General features: G+C 38.0%; 1 protein-coding gene across 2 annotated transcripts in view; it reads right to left on the reverse strand.

The window, feature by feature from the left end:
• SYTL5 (synaptotagmin like 5) overlaps positions 1–15,477 on the reverse strand; it is a 170,457-nt gene that overhangs the window by 94,542 nt on the left and 60,438 nt on the right. The window lies entirely within an intron of this gene.

Consider the following 15,477-nt stretch of genomic DNA (forward strand, 5'->3'; position numbering starts at 1 on the left):
ACTGTAGCCTGCCAGGCTCCTATGTCCATGGGATTCTCCAGGCAAGCATACTGGAGTGGGTTGCCATGCTCTCCTCCAAGGGATCTTCCCGACCTTGGGATCAAATCCACATCTCTTATGTCTCCTGCGTTGGCAGGCAGGTTCTTTACAGCTAGTGTCACCTGGGGAGTCCTAACCACTGCATTCGTGAATAAATAAGCTTCAACGGAAACAATGGGGAACAAATGAAAGCTTTGAATTATAAAGGGGCTGTGATCACACTCTGTTTTAGAATGATATCTTGATGTAATATAATGACTGGATTAAAGAGAGAATGGAACAAAGAGACAGGTTGGCCATGGTAATAGTCCAGGAGAGAGATAGCAAGACTCCAGCTAGGGCAATGACAAGACCAATGACAATGATAAGACTAATGACAAGATCAATGACAAGAGGAAGAGCCAAATTAAAAATGTAGGTGGTAGAAGAACCTGTCTGGGTTTCACAATCAATAGAATGTTGAAGGTGGAAAAGAAAGACCTCGGAACAATCACAACCACAATGTTTATACAAAGCCTTTATCCCAGTTACATAGGCCTATTGACCATTCTTAGAACATGGCCCATATGTTCATCTACTACTTGACCTAAGGCCTCTATGGAGGACTGTAATGGAAAATGAGGTTGAAAGGTAGAATTGAGTCACAAAATGGAAAACTCTGAAAGTCAAGCTAAGGAGTTGGAATGCCATTTTGGAGGCAATGGGGAACACTGGCAGATTATCTAAATTTCGAGTTGAATTATAAAATCTCTGAAGTATCTCTGAAGTATTACATAGGGTAGAAACCAGATGCAGGCAGGCCAATGAAGAAGTAACTCAACAGATAGGACAGGAAATGATGAAGATGTGTATCTGGGTATCATGGGGGTAAGGAGTGAAAAGAAAGATAAAAGAAACTTAGACCACTATGTAAGCAGATAGGTTATGGCGTCCCTGGCAAAAGAACCAGGAATGGCTTTCTTGACATAGAATCAGTTTTGGTCTGAGCCATTTTGTTATCTGAGCCTGGCTACAGTGCTCGCCCTTGAGTCTCAGTAATTAATGATCTTAAGGGAGGGAATAATGGTGGAGACATGGGGAGGGTCCTAGTTCCTCAAGGGACATACTTAGCAATGTGTCTTTGAGTTCTACAGGAACAAAGGCCCCGACAAGGGTGGAGGATAGGAAGATGATGTTGATCCTTCTGACTCCAACTGACGCTGGATTCTGTGGACCTTTGCCCCCAATACTATGCTGAATTCTCCTCTGCTCAAGCCCCCTCATGAATACTCATGTACCTTTAGCTTAAAATATCCCAAATTTTGCTGTTGGGGAAACAATGCTTTGAGAAAGATCCCTGGTGTTCCCCTTAATTGTATGAGCGCTCAGTCATGTCTGACTCTTTGCGACCCCATAGACTACAGCCTGCCAGTCTGTCTATGGAATTTTCCAGTCAAGAATACTGGAGAGGATTGTCATTTCCTCCTCCATGGGATCTTCTCGACCCAGGGATCAGATCCATGTTTCCTGTATCTCCTGCATTGGCAGGTGGATTCTTTACCACTGAGTCATCTGAGAAGCTCGTTCTCCTTACTTGCTGCAAGTAATAATAAATACTTCCTTCTTCTGATCTTTGGCTTGGTTGCGTCTACTGACTCAACACTCACCAAGAGGTGAACCCAGTTTTCAGGTTAACAACTGAAGATGAAAATCAGAAAAATTGGTGACAAGTCTGCCATGGCTAAAGTAAAGCAACTAAGAGTCAAAGAAGATCTCTAGCCCTATAGTATTATATCCATGAGATTCAGTACCTCCTTGACTGAACTTAGAAATTAACAATTGGATCCTAAATAAAATAAAAAAAAAACACTCTAGAAAAATATGCCAATTTGTTCTCTCCAGCAATTATCATAAAATACTTACTTATTCATTTATTTCATGTTGTGCAGCATGTGGAATCTTAGTTACCTGACTAGGGATCAAACCCATGCCCCCTGCAGTGGGAGCATGGAGTCCTAACCACTGAACCACCAGGTGAGTCCCTGAAATACTACTCCTAAATGTAGGAAACAAAGGTAAGTTACCTATGAAACCCAGTTCCATCACTGGGGAAAAAGTGAAAATGTTATCCTTGGAGTAAATTATTCATTGAATGACCATAGCTTGTACATTTGAAATTTATCCTCAAGTGGCTAGATCACCTGTCAAGAAGCAAGGATTATTGGATTAGCTTCAAAACTGTATAAAATACAGCAAAACCTAATACTTGAATGGGTTAATACTTAATGCTTGAATGGGCTCTATCTGGATATATATCAAGTGATCTATAGGCATACATCAGTACTTACGTTGGAAAACTAGGCAGTAATCATTCAATTCTAAATTCTAAAGGTACTGCCTCCAGATTTCCGGGCCTTATTTATTCAATCAAATGCTAATTGAGGTAGTGCTGTGATTGAACTTTGCAGAGGGAACTGAAGTTATTTATCACCTGACCTGAAAATAGGAAGATGGTCAAGGATTATCTGGGTGGGCCCATAGTTGTCACCGAGCCCTTGAAAACAGGAAGAAAATGAAGTTGGATACTGAGAAGCTGTGGAATGGGAAGTCAGAGGGATTCCAAATGTGAAAAGAGGGCTCTAAGATGCAGATGTCCACATGCAAGAACCAGAGGGAGGGGCCTCTAGGAGCAAAGGCTGGCTCTTAGCTAACAGCCAACAAGAAATGGGAGCCTCATCCTCACAGTCACAAGGAATCAGAATCTGTCCAGCAAAATGAATTTAGAAGTACAATCTTCCCAGAGCCTTCTGGTAGGAACTCAGCCAGCTGACACCTTGATTTCAGCCTAGTGAACAGTGAGTAGAGAAATAAGACAAGCCAACCTAGGTTTCTGAGTGACAGAACTGTAAGATTGAAACTGAGCTGTACCCTATGGGGCTCCTGGGCATGGAAGCCTTTCTGTCATTTTTTGTTTGCAGGGAACAGACTCCAGGCTCCATGACCTAACATGAGTTACAAAGGGCAGACCTGAACAGTTGCTAATCAAGGAAGGGAGGGGATATAGACACAGGGAGGAGCAGCCAAGAAACAATAATGCAACATTAAGTCCTAGTTCCCTCAAAAGGGATACACATAACAATATCTTTGAGCTCTTTACAGAACTAAAACCCCCAACAAATGGCAGATGTCAGCATTCTTCATTCCGAAAAAGACCACCTGAGGCCAGATTAAAGGAGTGCAGGCCCTGCCCACACTCTAATCCGATCAGCAACCCTGCCCTTGAGGCTTTGCTAGAAAACTCCTCACCAAATTCTCCAGGATTGAGACACAGTTTTCCAGGGGCATTAGCATGCTGTGTCCTCCTTTTCCAGCAAATCAATAAAGCTATTCTTATCTACTTCACCCAAAACTCTGTCTCCAAGATTCAATTTTGCACTGGTACACAGAGGCTGAGTTTGCAGCATCAATATCATATATTTACATTGCCTACTGTCCATGGGGCCACAGAGTCAGACACGACTGAAGTGACTGAGCACATATGAGCAAGCTGCTAAATCGTGGCAGTTTGTGATGATGGGCACACAAAACTAAGAATAATTAAACATAAAAACCTATTTGTCTTAATGTTCAACTCAGGAAATAAATTGCACAGATTCTAAAAAGATACCTATGAAAAATTCAGAACAATAGGGTAGAGATAGGCAAACTATGGTTTATGGGCCAAATTGTTCACTACCTATTTCATACAGATTATGAGCTAAGGATTTAGAAAAGGCAGAGGAACCAGAGATCAAATTGTCAACATCTTTTGGATCATCAAAAAAGCAAGAGAATTCCAGAAAAACATCTACTTCTGCTTTATTGACTACGCCAAAGCCTTTGACTGTGGAAAATTCTTAAAGAGATAGGAATACCAGACCACCTGACCTGCCACCTGAGAAATCTGTATGCAGGACAAGAAGCAACAGTTAGAACTGGACATGGAACAACAGGCTGCTTCCAAATTGGGAAAGGAGTACGTCAAGGTTGTATCTTGTCGCCCTGCTTATTTAACTTATATGCAGAGTACCTCATGCGAAATGCCCAGCTGGATGAAACACAAGCTGGAATCAAAATTGCTGGGAAAAACATCAATAACCTCAGATATGCAGATGACACCACCCTTATGGCAGAAAGTGAAGAAGAACTAAAGAGCCTCTTGATGAATGTGAAACAGGAGAGTGAAAAAGTTGGCTTAAAACTCAACACTCAAAAAACTATGATCATGGCATTGGTCCCATCACTTCATGGCAAGTAGATATGGAAACAGTGGAAACAGTGAGAGACTTTATTTTGGGGGGCTCCAAAATCACTGCAGATGGTAACTGCAGCCATGAAATTAAAAGATGCTTGCTGCTTGGAAGAAAATACGATAGCATATTAAAAAGCAGAGACATTACTTCATCAAAAAAGGTCTGTCTAGTCAAGGCTAAGGTTTTTCCAGTAGTCATGTACGGATGTGAGAGTTGGGCTATAAAGAAAGCTGAGCGCCAAAGAATCGATGCTTTTGGATTGTGTGGTGTTGGAGAAGACTCCTTAGAGTCCCTTGGACTGCAAGGAGATCAAACCAGTCAACTCTAAAGGAAATAGGTCCTGAATATTCATTGGAAGGACTGATGTTGGAGCTGAAACTCCAATACTTTGGCCACCTGATGCAAAGGACAGACTCATTAGAAATAACCCTGATGCTTGGAAAGATGGCAGGAGGAGAAGGGGACAACAAAGGATGAGATGGTTGGATGGCATCACCGACTCAATGGACATGAGTTTGACCAAGCTTCGGGAATTGGTGATGGACAGGGAAGCCTGGCATACTGCAGGCTTTGGGACCATGGGGTCCCAAAGAGTCGGACATGACTGAGTGACTGAACTGATACTGATGAGATAAGAATGGTTTTTATATTCTTAAATGGTTTGGGAAAATCAAAAGCCGAATATTTCATGACTTGTGAAAATTATATGAACAATATTTAAAATTCAGAGTCTGTTAATAAAGTTTTATTTGTACACAGCCATGCTCATTTGTTTATGTGTTGTCTCTGGCTGCTTTTCTGCTACAACTGCAAACTTGAATAGTTTTAGCGGCAACAACAGAGCCTACAGAGTCTAAAATTCTTATTCTTTGGCATTTTATTTTTTAAAAGGTTTGCCAACTTCTGCAATACGACAAAGAATTTACACAAAAAGAAACAAGAACAAGGGGAATAACATAGATCAGTGATAGAGAACCGCCTAAGAGAGGCATGCCAAAGGCTTGTCTTATTTTTTTGTTTGTTTGGGGTTTTGCCTTTTTTAATGGCTGCGCTACATAGCATATGAAATCTTAGTTGCCCAAAGATAGAACATGTGCCCCCGGCACTGGAAATGTGCAGGGGAAGTTCTGTTTGTTTTGTTTTTGTCATTTTCTTGGGATACAGAGTAAGGTGGAAACACAACAATAGGTTTCAGGTGTCACAGAAAAGTGAGCCACATTAGGTCCACACGCCCCAGCAAAGGGCCCTCCATATTATCATCTTTACTGTATATGCCTAGAGCTGGCAACACCTAACACAAATAAGATCTTCCCAGAACTGTTAGTCATTACCTCTTACCATCCTTGTAAGAACAACAACTATAACCCTTGTATTTGCTCGACTCAAATATGGACCTGAGTCATTTGTTATTTTAGAACTCTGCAACATCAGAACCACCTCTTGGGATTATGCCTCTGCCACCTTCTCAGGTCCTGGAGGTGTAGGTAGAAGGATTAGTTGAACAATGGGGAACAAATACCAAGTGAGTACCATGCACCAAGCCATGTGCTAGGCACTGTATATACGGCATCTCTAATGTTCACTATATGTCATGAAGTAGCTATATCATCCTTAGTTTTCAGATGAGGAAATCAAAGTTCACATGGCTGAAATAACTTGCCCAAAGTTATACAGTCTCATGACAAAAACAGGATTTATATATACTAAAAGCCCTTACATTTAGCAAAGCTCTTCAGAAAAGAACCAGCTATGACAAGGCTTTGAGTAAGGGTGAAAAGGTATAGAAACCAAGGAATAACATGTAGTATTTCATAAGATGGGCTGTGACTGGCTGTGTGTGTGTGCACACATCTGTGACTATGTCTCTCTGTTTGGAGCAGAGTAACAGGAATAAAGGAGTGAAAGAAGAAATAAAAGAAACATGAAACCTACTATGAAATTTTTCTCTCTGCCATATCAATCTAATATTTCAGAAATACAAAGCTTGAAATAAACATTGTGTTTCCTACAAGTCATACTCTGAAGAGTTTGACTGAAATTGAGTTATACTCATGCTATGTGATTAATGATTACTGAATATTTAGAATTTGCTAGGTTCTAATTTTCTTTAACATTAAACTCTTGGGACTGAAAACTTTTGCTTGATAGCTTACTTAAATGTAAAGTCAAGTTCTCCTTAGACTTATAGGGAAAAAGTAGGCAATCATATCCTAAAAAAGAAGAGTGTCCTAAACATTCTTTTTTTTCCCTTTATCTTCTATTAACTGCTGGAGAGATTGGAGATAAGATATGGTAGTTAGATACACTGAAGTATAACAAGTTTCCTTCTTATTATTCATAAGGAAGCTAGAATTATTTCATTCATTCATTACATATCAATTATTAACTGCATTCCTGGCTCAGGCAGTAAAAAATCTGCCTGCAATTCAGGAAACCTGGGTTTGATCCATGGTTCAGGAAGATGCCCTGGAGAAGGAAATGGCAACCTACTCTAGTATTCTTGCCCGGGGAATCTCATGGACAGAGGAGCCCATGGGGTCCCAAAAGAGTCAGACATGACTTAGCAATGAAAAAACAATAAGGCTAACAGTACAGAAGTGAAAAAGACAAATAACGACCCCGGCGTTATGGAGATGATGGTATATATTTACTCCTTTCTTCCTTTCCAACAGGAAAAGTAACAAGAAATCCTTCGACACATTATGAACACTACAGATAAAGAGAATATCTTAAAAATAGCTAGAGAGGAGGAAAAAAACATATTATAAACAAAGGAATGATGATTAGAACGACAGTTGACTTGCATTAGGAATAACGAAAGCTAGAAGCCAGTGAAATGATATCTTTAAAGTTCCAAGAGAAAATATCTATCTAAAATCATGTATCCAGAGAAACCATTGTTTGGGAGTAAGGGTGAAATAAAAAATGTTTCAGTACAATAAAAACTGACATAATTTACCATTAACAGATTTTCACTAAAGGAACTTCTAAAGAGGAGGTAAAGTAATTCCCTAGGGGTCCAGTAGTTAGGACTTCATGCTTTCACTGCTGTGGTTCACTCCCTCGTCAGGAAACTAAGATCCCAAAAGCTGTGTCACATGACCAAAAGAAAGAAAGAAAAAGAGGAGGTAAAGTAGATTTAACATATAAGAAGGAATGGTAACAAATGGAATTGGTAAAACACATGGATAAATCTAAACAAATGTTGATGTAAAACAAACATGATATCTAAAATGTTGAACTGAAAATAGATGTTTCTAAAACATAGGACAAAAAGTATATATAAACCTGGGTGAAGACAGTTGGAGTTTAAGAATATCAAGTTCCTTTCACTGATTAGAAGAAGGGTAAAACTAATGATTTATGAAATTAAATATGAATGGTGTAATTTCTAGGGTAACCACTAAAAACAAAAACTCATATAATATCTATACTAGTAGAAAGGATAAAATGGGAAAAATACAGTACTTCCATCAATCTATAGATAATATAAATAAAATCAAATATTACAGTAATTACAATGAATATAAGTAGACTAAACTCTATAAGAAAAATACTGTCAAGTTAAGCTTAAAAATTTTATATATATATAGTATACATGCATAGCATGTATATATAGCATATATGTATAGCAAATATTTAAATATATATACATACATATAGAGCATATATATGCATATATGCTATAGTCTCCTTGCAAGCATATAGACACAGAAAGGTTGAAAGGCAAATGGTAAGAAAAAAATATACCATGTAAATATTTACCAAAAGAAACTTGGTATTACTATATAAACAGCAGACAAAACAGATCTTAAGGCAAAAGGATTTTTATAAATGAAGGGGGTCATAAACACCTTCAAATCAGTAAAGAATAGATTAACAGCCTAAGAAAATTGGCAATACATAAATAGTCATATCACAGAAAAGGAACCCCAAATGGCCAATAAACCTATGAAAGGATACTCAACCTCATTAGTAATCAGAAATATTCAAATAAAAATCATAGTTAAGATATCCATCTGGATCTACCAGTTGGACAACAATCAAAAATTTTCATGATGCCAGGTGTTGGTAAGTTTGTAAAGTTTTATACAGTGTTAGTAAAATTTAAATTGGTACAACAATTATAAAACACAATTTAACATCTTAAAAAGCTGAAAATGTTCATACCATTTTGCCCTACAATTTCATTCCTAAGGCGCACTTCCTACAGGAGTTTTCTCAAACATTTTTGACAGATGGTAACTAGACTTATGTTGTACACCAGGAACTAACAGTTTGGAGGTCAATTAAGAAAATCTCCAAACACATAGGGAAAGAGATTAGATCTGTGCTTATCAGAGGTGGGATGGGGGTTGGGGGGAGGGGGAATTGGAAAGAAAAAAAAAAGTTTTACATCATAATCCAGAAAATAAATACACATACTCATACACACACACACACAATGAAGTATATGTAGAATTACACACATATAATTATATGTATACTGACATTTTCTGTTTCCCCTTCTTTTTTTAAATGCTGGCCAGGACCCATCAATGGATCATGACTCAGTTTTAAAAACCCTACAATAAGGAAACTGCTGTACATGTTTGTTAGGCCATACGTACAAGAAGGTGATACCAGCATTTTTGGGGTAACATTATAAACTAAAACAAAAAACAACAAAAATTTCCATCAACAAGAAAACAGGCAACAGTGAAGAGGAATGGAATAATATTCACATAACCATAGATAGAGGGACATCCCAGGTGATCCAGTGTCTATGCAATGGCAGGGGACAGAGGTTCGATCCCTGGTCGGGAAACTAAGATCCCACATGCCATGCTGCACAGCCAAAAAATAAATTAAAAACAAAAAAAAGTGAACATGGATAGATTTCACACACAAAAAAATGTTGAGCTAAAAAACGTCACAAAGTACACATACAGTATAATTTCCATTTCTACAGAATTCAAAATTGAAAAACTAGAAAATATATTATTTAGGGATATATCCAAGTACAATAAAACCATAAAGTAGAACAAGGGAATAAGAAATGGAAAACAAGAACAGTCTCTTAAACTGAGTGATAAATACATAAATACTCGTTTTACTGTTGTTTAAACAGTATATGTAGAGTGTCTTGGTATGTATGATACTTCTACATTTAAAAATCCCTCTAATCCATGTGGGTATTAAGACACTAAACCACAGTGAACAAAGTATTCTAAAAAAGGGAGATATATGATTAATAAGTGATTTAAAGTAGCATGTCAAGGTACTCCAAACAGCTTCTCATCACCCTCAAAAGTTCCCTGGTAGCTCAGTTGGTAAAGAATTCACCTGCAATGTATGAGATGCCGGTTCAATTCCTGGGTCAGGAAGTTCCCCTGGAAAAGGGATCGGCTACCCACTCCAGTATTCTTGCATGGAGAGTCGAATGGCAAAGGACACTGGTGGGCTACAGTCCATAGAGTTGAAAAGAGCTGGAAATAACCGAGGGATTAAGCACACACACATCACCCCCAAAATCTGTCGGTCAGTGTGGGATTTGCCTTAAAAAATTTGCCTTAAAAAAAAGGAGTGATGTTTAAATGAGTTTGTGGCAATTACTAGTACCCATGAGGACCAAAAGATCTCCAGATACACAGGTATAGTTGAACAAGTTGAACTTTTTGTTCATTGCAATGAAGGAAAACATGCCATGAAAAACCATGGGAAGTCTCGAGAAGAAGAAGTTTGAAAGAATTTAATATAGGATTGGGAGTTATGTTGGGTTTCCCTGGTGGCTCAGAGGGTAAAGAATCTGCCTCCAATGCAGAGACCCAGGTTCAATCCCTCAGTTGGGAAGATACCCTGGAGAAGGAAATGGCAACCCACTCCAGGATTCTTGCCTGGAGAATCCATGGACAGAGGATCCTGGCAGGCTGTAATCCATAGGATTGCAAAGAGTCAGACGTGACTGAGCGACTTTCACTTTCACTTGGGGTTATGTTAGGTAACTTTAGGGAGATTTTAAGAGAGCAGGGATTTGCTCTAGACTAGGTGATGTCAGGGAGCAGGGACAAGGCTATCATTGGTAACTTAAGTTTTACCTAGAAGTGCAGTCTAGAAAAAGGCTAAAGCTGTAATTAGTAAGGAAGTAGCAGCAAACTCATATTAACCAAGAAAAGGGGACGTTTGATACATTGTGGCTTGACCAGTCACCTTGTTTTCATCTATGCTAAGATCATGAAGCATTCTTACTATGTCTCACTTCATCATGGGCACACAGTGATCCTGTGGGATGCTGGTGCTCTGAGGTCATTTATGTCTACTAGGAGAACACCACAGCCTGTCCCAGATCACCTTCTAACAACATCAAGACCTACATGTAAATGTCAGATCAGTTTTCAGATGTCAGGGTCGGTATTTCTCCTTCCCATAACAAAGCACTATGCATTCCCTCTGTATCCTCTCTGTATATGTTCCAACCATTGGTACTATTGTCTTTCAAGTTAGTGACAGGGACTCATATTTCATCTATCTCAGGTCTATTTCATCTATTTTCAGTCATCACTACCAATTTATCAAAAACAAAAACACCGGACTCCTCCTTAAACAGGACAAAGGCTTTCACAAGGACAAATAGCAGCATGAAATGTCACCACATGGCATGAATATAAATAAGATCAGCTCATCACCATCATATCAGAAGTATTTCATTTTTGGGCTCCGGATCATGTTGCTTTTATCTTTGGAATCTGAGTTCAACTGAGGTGCTAATTAGAAAAACTGATCATTATGGCTGTCTTTGTATTGGAAAGCAACTGCCTCCGCTAACATAATCATGTGGAATTTTGTAGGTCTCATTAGGATAGCCACATGAACTAACTGGCTGTGTCAGGGTCCCTTTCATTCTGTTTCTATAGAGTTAGTTTTAAAAGGAGACCAACAGCAACCAACTTGTTAGAACCAGAAGGGGCTGCAAAAAATGTCAAGGGCTGATCATCCCATTGAAGGAGGTAGCCTCCCTTTATTAGTTTTTGCTGTAATCCTTTTCAGTGCTACAGCAATTAAAGCTCTTTACTTTTACCCAATCCAAGGTAAATGACAATAAAGGTTGTGTTTTCCAACTGATTAGAGAATGAGTCACTTTCTGACTCATCTCATCTCTTAGAGGTCAGGGTGGGAATTTCAATTTTATGGTCTATTGAACATAGAGACAGCCCACTGGCACTATAGCCTTCTCTCACAACAAATTAAGGGTGTTCACTGCCAACAGAGTATCATTCATGCTTCCTCTCAAAAACCACTCCATGAATAGCAAACAGGGTACTTCCAACACTGACAGATAATCTCTGAGATCACAGACTTGTAGCTGGATTACTGGAGAAATAATGGTCTCTGTTTTCAGTTTTTAAAATGAGGAGAGATTCTGTTTCTACCAAGTGAAACACACATCTTGTAAATTTCCAGCTGCCATACAGATGCTACAACTATAAGTTGTTGCTGCCAAAGCTGGTGCTCTGGGACAACCCAGAGGGATGGGGTGGGGAAAGAGGTTGGAGAGGGGTTCAGGATGGTGGGACACATGACAACCCATGACTGATTCATGTTGATGGATGGCGAAAACCACCCCAATATTGTAACTAGTCTCCAACTAAAACAAATTAATTTTTAAAAAAGAGGTATAAGAACCACACACTGAAAGCTGTTTCTTCCTCAGAACATTGTAATGTACAAATACAGAATTTATTCTAGTAATGAGATAATAATGTAATAAACTCCTCCTCCTTAGACTATGAAACCATTGAGGGTAGTCTATGTTTTATCCATCTTTGTATCCTTATCCTCTAGTATTCCAACAGGTTATCAATAATTGTTGTAGTGAGGATGGACAGATGGGTCAAAAGACAGAGCAAGTGGATAGGTGGATAGTTGGGTTTATTAAGTTATTATCACATCAAAAAAAAAAAAAAAGAAGTGCAAGTAATTCTGACGTTCTGTATTGAGGCTTTAACATCCCCTCAGGAAGACACAGACCTTTCATTTTTTCATTATTTATTCTTATATCCTTCTGACAACAACTTGTCATATCTTTCTGTGACAGCTGGAAATTTACTCTCTTCAGAGGGCAAATATATTTGGCCTGATGTGTGTGCGTGCATACGTGTATGTGTGTGTGTGTTAATTCCGAAGAAACCCACATAGGTTCCATAACTTGCTTAAGCCTGAAATGCTTTAAGTGGGGCCTTGCCATCTATTTACTCATTCCTTAGTTCATTCATTTGCCTATTCATCCATCCATCTAATCATTTAACAAATATCCATTGAGTATTTACCATAGGCATTCTTTTAAGCACTAGAACTACTTCATTGAACACTACAGATAACAGGCCCTGCTCTCATGGTTGTGAAGCTTATATTCTAGTGGAGGAATAAAGATAATAAACAAAGGAAGAAAAGTATATACCATGTAAGTATTAAGGGAAAAAAAAAACAGGAAGGGATTATGTTAGTTATGTTAGGTAAGCTAACTTCTGTAACAACTTGCAAATTCCAATGAAATAACACATTAAAAGTTTCTCTATATATACATATATAACCTAATATTGATCTGACCAGATTGAGGGGAGATTTTTTTATGAATTAGACCTACAGTTACCATCTATACTGACTACCAGATGAGCTGATGGCAAAACTTTCAATTAGCAATGCATGAATACACAAACCTCTTGGGTCTTGTATTGAAAAGAGTGTTTCTGTAATTACAACTGACATTTAGAAATTAAAGACAAAATTCCTCTCCCCATACAAAAGCGTGAGGCAACTCCTGATTGATTGAAAGGCTCATGAGTCACAGCCCCTAGTTACTGTTGTGTGAGCAAATGAGGGCTCATGAGGTAGAGAAGAGGTAAACAGAAATGGAATAAAAAATGAAAATGATCAAACATTAGGGATCAAATAAAATAATATGGTATAAGAAATGGAGAAATAGTTACTGAGATATTCCTTATAAGTCTTCAGACCCATTAGTAGGTCAGTCATTTGTTAAAATCCCTTTTCCTTTCTTCACTTGAAATAACAAACTTCACCTTGGCAGAGTTTGGTGGGAAAAGAACTGGGTGGAAAAACAAACACATTTTGATATTTATCCAGTCCAACTGTGCTAACACACATTCTGAACTCTTAGTGTGCGTATTTCCACTATTTATAATACAGAAAATCAATCACCTCTCTTATCTAATTGGTATATATTTTGAGACCTTGTAGGACTATTAGTATTATCCAGGAATAAATGTGATCCCAAAACAGATCCACGCTCTCAAGGACTAAGGCTCCAATTTTGAAATTAGCTTAAACCTTGATCTGATTAAGGTAATCTTGAATATTTACAGGCCTTATCCAATTTCCTTGCTAGAAAAAAAAAAGTATATTCTTAATTGATACATATTATTAAACAGAGTCTCACTAAGCTTTACAGTTTTTCAAATATGGTTGACCCTTGAATAACATGGGTATGAACTGCTTAGGTCCACTCACACATGAATTTTTACTATCCATGAGTAGTTGAATTCAAGGATATGAAAATAGTTATGGAAAGGGTAACTAAGTAGTAAATCTAGGTGAAATAATGACTATAAAATAACAATATTTTATGGGATTATGTTACAGACTGAATGTACCCCTTCCATAATAATTCATATAATGAAATGTAACCCCCAGTGCAATGGTTATTTGGATGGAGTCTTTGGAAAGTGATCACTCCCTTTATAAAAAGATTCTCCAGAGAGTTCCTTTGTCTCTTCTGCCCGGTGAGGACACAGTGGGAAGACAGCTGGCTATGAACCAGGAAGCACACTCTCACTAGACAACAAATCTGCCAGAACCCTGATCACCAGAACTGTGAAACATAAATTTCTGTTGTTTAAGAACCACCTAGTCTATGGTATTCTGTTACAGCTGCCTAAATAGACTAAGACAAATCATACAAACATACATATATGTATATATACACACACACATATACACTCAGCTATGTGTGCATATGTGTGTGCATAGATATAGATATACAAATATTTAAAATATACAATAGCACTAGGAGGGGAGAAAAGGCAATCAAAGTGTTTTTAAGTCCCGATATTGTCTTAGAAGTACCAAAACTACTAATTAATATTATATTTTAACAAGTCAAGGATGTACACTGCAATCTCTAGAGTAATCATTAGATGAGTAGTAAAAAATGTATAAATATTAGAGGAGATAAATAGAAAAATATTGCAACAACCTAAATGAAGGCAAATAAGTAGAGATAAAAGAACAGAATGCTGCTGCTGCTGCTGCTAAGTCACTTCAGTCGTGTCCGACTCTGGGCAACCCCATAGACGGCAGCCCACCAGGCTCCCCCGTCCCTGGGATTCTCCAGGCAAGAACACTGGAGTGGGTTGCCATTTCCTTCTCCAATGCATGAAAGTGAAAAGTGAAAGTGAAGTCGCTCAGTCATGTCCGACTCTTAGTGACCCATGGACTGCAGCCTACCAGGCTGCTCCATCCATGGGATTTTCCAGGCAGGAGTACTGGACTGGGTTAACATTGCCTTCTCTGAAAAGAACAGAATAGATGGGACCAAAAAAAGAATAAGTAAAAGGGTGGTAAATTTTAAATAAAATATATGGGTTATGTTATTACTACAAATGGGACAAATATCCTAATTAAATGACAACTGTCAGCCTAGATTTAAAACATGCACACAGGATAATATTCCACTTATAAGAGACATACGGTAAATATATGGAAAGAAAAAAGTTGCAAGTAAAGGATAAAGAGGATTCCCCAGGCATATGCCAACCAAAAGAAAGCAACCGAGGCCATACTAATGACAAAGTAAACTTTAAAAGGAAAAAATCATAACTAGAGGTAAGGAGAGAGTTTTCACAATTATAAAGGTTTCTGTACAACTATAAAACCTCACAATTCTAAATACTTAAGCAATCAAGACTCTAAATTCAACATACACAAAGCAAATATTATCAAGTTAAAAAGGAAAATAGAAAATCCACAATCATTATTGAGAGAGATTAGTATATATTTCCCTCAATATCACATAGAATATATAGATTAAAAAATCAGTAGTGATATGGAAGGTTTGGACAACACAATTAACAAATATCATTAAAAGACAAAACTAAGATATTCAAATCAA

Source organism: Cervus canadensis, chromosome X (genome assembly GCF_019320065.1).
Source record: "Cervus canadensis isolate Bull #8, Minnesota chromosome X, ASM1932006v1, whole genome shotgun sequence".
Taxonomy (NCBI): Eukaryota; Metazoa; Chordata; class Mammalia; order Artiodactyla; family Cervidae; genus Cervus; species Cervus canadensis.